This window comes from Dreissena polymorpha, chromosome 3 (genome assembly GCF_020536995.1).
Source record: "Dreissena polymorpha isolate Duluth1 chromosome 3, UMN_Dpol_1.0, whole genome shotgun sequence".
Taxonomy (NCBI): domain Eukaryota; kingdom Metazoa; phylum Mollusca; class Bivalvia; order Myida; family Dreissenidae; genus Dreissena; species Dreissena polymorpha.
The window spans coordinates 73049115-73056069 of NC_068357.1; the positions used below are offsets into that span (position 1 = coordinate 73049115).

General features: G+C 42.5%; 1 long non-coding RNA gene across 1 annotated transcript; it reads right to left on the reverse strand.

Annotated features, from left to right (window-relative positions):
- Positions 1-418: 418 nt before the first annotated feature.
- LOC127874765 (uncharacterized) lies at positions 419-5103 on the reverse strand. Its single transcript, XR_008047085.1, has 2 exons — positions 5005-5103; positions 419-1587 (listed from the first exon to the last, which is right to left on the reverse strand). It is a non-coding gene; the product is annotated as an uncharacterized LOC127874765 (long non-coding RNA).
- Positions 5104-6955: the final 1852 nt, after the last annotated feature.

Consider the following 6955-nt stretch of genomic DNA (forward strand, 5'->3'; position numbering starts at 1 on the left):
ATGGATACGAAAATTCATCAGTTAACACAATAATGCGCCTGTATATTTAATAATCTGTATTCTTACCCTACTATTGTAATCAACATGGACGTCTATCTGTCCGTCTGTTTGTCTGTTTGTAAACTTGTTCCGAGGCGTTCCCCTACACTTTTCAACGTAAAACATTCAGACGTGCATGCATTGTTCCTTGTGATATGAAGTTGTGCGTGAGCGATTTTATCGTCCTTTAAATTCCTTTGTTCACCTTAGCTTTCTATAGCATTCTAAATGCGCTGTCTGGCGCTATTATTCGTCACAAGAGTGAGAAACTCAAGTTGCTGTAACTTTAAAGTATTTATCATTGTAGTGTACCGCTATTTAGTTGTACCCAGCCTATAGTTTAGCCGCTCTTGTCAGGATGATTTCAAAACAACTGCGGTTAATGTTTTCAATTTCTTTTATTTGCAAATACTATTAATGTAATATAAAGTCGACATGTTTCTAAAAGCACTTCAATGCAGACGTTAAACACAGATCTTATGACAAGTATTTTCTATATACCGCAGATAAATTCTTGGGCTCTCTTAGTCCAAATCATTAGACGTAATCTATCGATGTATATCCACCTCATATTTATAGGAGCAGAGCTCTCTGGACTTCATAAGATGGATCGTTATTTACTGTAGTTAATACTGTAAAAAACCAAAGATGTAAAGTTAATTTTAACTTGTAAAATAGCTTACCATTTTCAGAATGGAGAAGATCTGACAGTAAGATCTAAATAATTTATAAAGATCTGATTTTTATACCGTACAGAACGGAGATTTTGTGATCATGAAATATACCAAATATGTGTGTGTATTAGAGTTTATTTACAGGTCCTACTGGCCTCTTCACGAGGTCTTTGTAGCTCGACCTGAATGTACCAAATAGTGTGAATGTCAGAGTTTATTTACAGGTCTCGCTGCGTCTTCACGACTGCCTTATGTGCGGACCTGCCCCTGTGACCTTTCAGGAGAAAAAGATTAATTTTGAGCCAAAGTAGGTCAAATTTACCCCGGCTGCCCGGGTATTCGCCAAAGATATAATTTGGATCCAAATAGACCAGTGCACGGTGGCCAATGAGACCTTAATGTGCACTGGTAGTAGACAATTTCAAGACAAATTCTTGTCTGGACGCAGCTCCACCAAGGGAGTGCAGCAAGCAGCTCTGCCTTTATGGCCACTCTCGATGTCACCAGCCGTCGTCTTCATCCCCGAGACGGTTTCCCCAGTGCGTTGAGCGCACTGAGTACCGCCGCCCCGGGGTCCCTCTATAAGGCCACCCCCTCGATGTTCTTGGACTGCAGTATCAGGCCGAAAATGAAGAGCCTAGTCCAAGGTCCGCCCCGTATGTCCTCCACACTGGTGATCTCGCTGTCCCGTTGTTCCCGTCCTTCTACAGACGGGACCTCTGGCAGGTCCGGGTAGCGAACTCTCGACGATAAACAGCGGTTGACAAGACCGCTGCATCTTGGAGAAGACAGCAATCCCAGCAGTGTGGAATACGTCCGGCTCGAGGGTGGCGGACTCAGCTGGATTAGCAGAGCCACCCGCAGAAGTTCCCCTCTATAAGAAAATATGTACAGGAGAGAAGATCTTCTGCGGGCGACTCTCGCCTCGGTCGCGACGCGCACGCTCCAGCTGCTGACCGAGGAATGTACCAAAATTTGTTTATCCGCGCTATTTATACCTGAAGCTCAGCAACTTAAGATTAGGATTCTGAGCACTAACCAATCAAAATGACTTGGGAATTTCCTCAGCCAATCAAAATGACTTTGGATTACAACAACTAATCAGCTGCATTACAGCAACCAATCAAATGCATTTAGGAATCCAAAATCCTAGACGTAGTTCGGCCGCGGCATATAAAAGCTCTGTAAAAATCGACAAAAATGTATAACAAAAATGTATAACTCGGTCAGCAGCTGGAGCGTGCGCGTGACACAATGCCCCACAGGTACTACTATCCCGTTCCCCCAATTTTTTTTCCGTACCTTAAATTTTTCGTACCCAATTTTTTTTCGTACCCAATTTTTTTTTCGTACCCAATTTTTTTTTCATCCCCAATTTTTTGTTCGTACCCAAATGTTTTTCGGTCCCAATTTTTTGGTTCCCAAATATTTTTTCGTACCCAAATTTGTTTTCATACCCAATTTTTTTTCGCAAAATTTGTGTACCAATTTTTTTTTTCGTACCAACATACACAATTGTGGTGATTGTGGTGATGTAGATAAACTTAACTTGATGCTTTTATATCCATCCTCTCAAAAGCATCGTCACACCAGTACTGTCAGTACTTTGATTTATAAATCTTTTCACTTTAAAATCTGATTCATTAAGAGGGCAGGATCAACGCATACACATGCTAAGTTCCAACGTCATGGCATATAAAACTTACGTCAGGCTTGGTAATTTGATGTAGAGAATAGAGAATAAACACGGGAAAGTAACGTGAGGTATCCCTATAGTGATTATTCAACTGTATCACGTTTTTCACATAATGGTTATGACATACGTCAAATAATGGCATTGTGATTACCACTTGCAACCAGCGCATAAGTATAATAGTTTGAAGCCTCCAAGTTACAGTACACTTAATACTTGAGGCGTGATACTCTCTAAACAAAATTATGTTTATTTAATTATCATCATCATTACCTTGGCCGGTCTAATTGTTGGGGGAAAAAAGGGACAACGCCAGTCAGCTCCGTTGTGGACGTCTGAGGGTAGCTCATCCATGGGAAGGAAACTTCACTTTGTCAGATTGCACGTCCAGAATTTCTTCTGACGACCTCGACGGCCAACTCTCTTTAACGTACCATGGGGCCCAGTCTTGCACAATATTGCATGATGACGTGCCCAAACCAATCCCGCTTTCGTCGTTTGATGGTCGCCAAGAGGGGTTCTTGTGGACCATGTTACGGACGTGTTCGTTGGTATTGTGCTCCATGTTGGAGATGCGGAGAGGCCTTCTGAGGGGGGGGGGGGGGGCTCATGCAGCTGCTTGTACACAACCTTCTCAGTCTGGCTGTTGCTGCGGTCGCCAGGGCAATTCTTATTCGGACTTCAGCGGTACTGATACCTTGCTTGGACTAGGTGCTCTCAAGTACTTGAAGATGGTCACTTCTTCTAGTTTCTCACAGTTCATGGTGATGTCAACGCTAGTGTTTATGCTGTTCACAATTATCTCCATCCCGTATTGATGTTGGGTTGGGTGATGACAAGAGCCAGGGTAAACTCCTTGGACCATTTCTTTTCAGTGCAGATCTTCTGGCATAGTATCGTCAATGCTGCATGTGTTACCAGTCCTTCGTACTTAATCAGCTCAGGAGGCACGTTGTCCAATCCCGAATTTTGTCGTCTGTTTCCAACCTGGGATTGTTCTGAATGAGCATGGGATCAGGTTATAGCGGGTAGTTATAGAGATCGCTGCAGTATTCGGTCAACCTGTTCAGGACTGCGGCGCTCACGGTCAGAAGGTTCCCCTTCAGCGTCTGATTTTACACTGGCCTTGAGCAAGCTGGTCTTCGTGCGGGTCTTGGGGGTTCTGTAGACCTTCTTACTGCTTAATTGTGTCATCTCTTTGTAAAAGTGATAGATTGCTCATCAATCCACTCCTTCCTGGCCTCTTTCATCTTCTACCTGATCGACCTCTTTGCTTTCTGGTGCTAGTGTTGATGATAGCTACCCAAGAATGGATTACAACCTTATAAGAGGATACGGGGGGGGGGTGTCTTCTGGAGAAAATAGATCAACTCGTGCGTGAAAGTATGTGATAAAGGGAGCGACAAAACTATTATTATTGAAATAGAAACAAAAGGGAGTCCAATATGTCTCGTGAATGTTTATATGCGATCTACACATAAAAAAAGCTGAAAAAAGCCAACAGTGAAAGCGATAAAGATGCAAAGAAGCAAATGAAGAATATATGTGCACGACTTCTGAAATTTCTGAAATTCTGGAAACATACAGACACACACACGACACAATTATATGTGGAGACATGAATGCTTCCTTAAGAAGAAACACAACAAGGGACTTGCTTTTCCAAAACTTCATTGAAGATGAAGGTCTAACAGCAACACAAAAACTAAGTTAAAGAAACACCTTCTTCCATCATAACGTCAAATCGCAATTACAGATAGATTATTTCCTGTTTGATGAGCACCGTCTCCCAGACATTAACAAGATAGAAACACATGAAATGAAACCAAAGAACTGTTCGGACCATGTTCCAATATCATTAACACTGAACACTACGGTATTGAAATAGAAGGTGAAAACCAACAGAACAAGGTTGTGTGCAGAAGAAACTGGTCACAATGTGATAAGGACGCATATAAATTGAAGACAGCAATGGCTTGTGAATCACAGCAAAAAGGAAGTGAAGTAGACAACAAATCGGTGACATCAAAACTTAAATCTCGCACTGATACACTCCATAATGCAGCGGGAAAAACCATACCAAGTTATAGGAAGCTCAAAAGTTTCAAACGATCAGGACAAAGTATTTGGAATAATCAAATCGCACATACATGGAAAGAAGCAAAGGATTTATTCAAGAAATGGAAAGACACACGACCTGCACGACAACAGAGGAAGAAAGCAAACGTAAAATAAAACTACTAAGGCAACAACAGCGCCAGACGCTCGTCAGAAGAAGAAAAATGTAACTGAAATTATGGAAACCTGGGACACTTACGCCAAATTATTTCATTAACTGGTAAAAGTCAAAGGCAATCCATGGATGACCGAATACAACTTCTTAAGGTGGACGGCTAAGATATAACAGGGTCAGAAAACATTATGAATGCATAGAAATGTCACTTTGAGAAACTGGCGACTCCGGATGAAGCCCATTATGGGGAAAATAACAAGGTATATTTAGCTGAAGAACAGAACAACATCATTGAAGAGATTATCAAGGAAAGCGGGGAAAACATAGACCCAGTAACTGCACATGATGTCGAAAAAGCAACAAACCTTTTATACACCGGAAAAGCTGCCGACGCCAATGGAATCTCAGCCAAACACTTTAAGTATGCAAAAGAAGAAATTTCTCCGACTATAGCCGACATTATTAATTCAATATTCACGGAGCTAGACGTACCGCCGTCTCTAAAATGTGGAACATTGACCCCTATACACAAAAAGGGTAAGAACAAACTTCTGGCTGGTAACTATAGAAGGATCGTAGTCCAAAAATCCTTAAAATCATTTTGAAGATAAGGGTTTACACAACATCTTTGACTCTCATCAAAACGAAATGCAGCGGGGATTAACGGTAAAAAGTTTTTCGATGAATGCGGCCTTAATAGTCTCTGAGGCAATGGAACACCACAATGAGACACACACACCACTTATCTTAGCGACGCTAGACGCCCAAAAGGTCTTTGGTCGGGTGAACCATAGTATCCTTTTCAACAAGCTATACCACTTGGAGGTAAAAGGTCCTCTGTGGATACTTCTACGTAACCTATACCGAGAATCAACGGTAAGAGTCAGTTGGGATGGTTATTTGTCAGATGCCTTTATTCTGAAACTAGGTATCAAACAAGGGGCGCAGCTGTCTACAACTCTCTACAAGGTTCCCGCAATCATCTACTGAACACTATTGGGGACTGTGGCTTGGGGGCCTTCATAGGTGATATACGCGTAGCGACACCAACATCTGCTGAAGATACGGCTCTCCTTGCAAACACCCAGGAAGAACTCCAGGCTATGCTAGATATTGTTGAGTACAACACCAAGCGAGAACGTGTTAAGATAAACCCGGATAAGTCAGAGCTTCTCACACTGGAATGCAAGCAACCAATAGAAGTAACTCTAGATGGTGCACCGATAGCTACAGTTACATCTGTCAAGCACCTCGGAATAGACCACACTTCTAAGAACACAGTTGACCCGGATGTAAGACTCAAGATAACACAGCGAACAGTATATGTTATACTGGGCCAAGACTACATGCCAGAAGAGATCTATCACCAAAGGTATCTTTTCATGTCTAGAAAATGAACGTCATCCCGCGGTTCCTATATGATATAGCAGTACAGGTGCTTTCATCCACAAATCTCAGGAAACTAAAGGCCTTTCAAAGAAAGATACTTCTAGGCATCTACAGGGCTTACCAGAGAGATCATCTAATGCAGCTGTCTATACTCTGGTAGGGGCCGAACCCGTTGAGCTGGTCACTGAGAGAAATCGCATGGCACTTTTCTTGAACATTTCACGTTTACCAGGATGGCAATGTCAAATCCAGATCGTAACTCATTTTCAACAAGCATACGTGAGATCCTGCACAAATACAATCTCCCTCTACCGGAAGACTTACTACAGAATCCCCCGTCAAAACATCAATGGAAGACCACGTTCAGAAATGCAACAACAGACTACTGGGAGAGCACCTGGAAGGAGGAACTATCAACACAATCTACTGCAAAGTACATACAGGTACAATCTGCTCCTATTGGACATCCACACAATCTTTGGGCATCGACCAATCCAAAACCACATGAGGTCCGGAGAGCTGAACTCAAAGCCCGGCTCCTTACACGAACATATATCCTGCAAAGTAATACAGTCCGGTTCAATCGGAATGAGGTATCTGCTACCTGCAAGCTGTGCAACATGGGTGACGAAACCAGGGAGCATCTTCTACTGACGTGCAAGGCTCATACACAGGTACGAAGCGAGGAAATGAACATGCTGCAACAGATTATTGGGAGACAGGAGTTTGCTGCCATTCGTTGTAATGGGGACCTACTCATACAGACCATATTAGACTGCACTCATGTATCACTACAGCAACACATCAACCTATCGAGAAAGCAGAAGACTGATGTCGAGAGATGGTCACAGATCTACTGCGAGCAAATCAGTTCATCTCGAACAGGCCAACTTTCTGAAGCAATATAGTGGGTATCTAAATTATTTA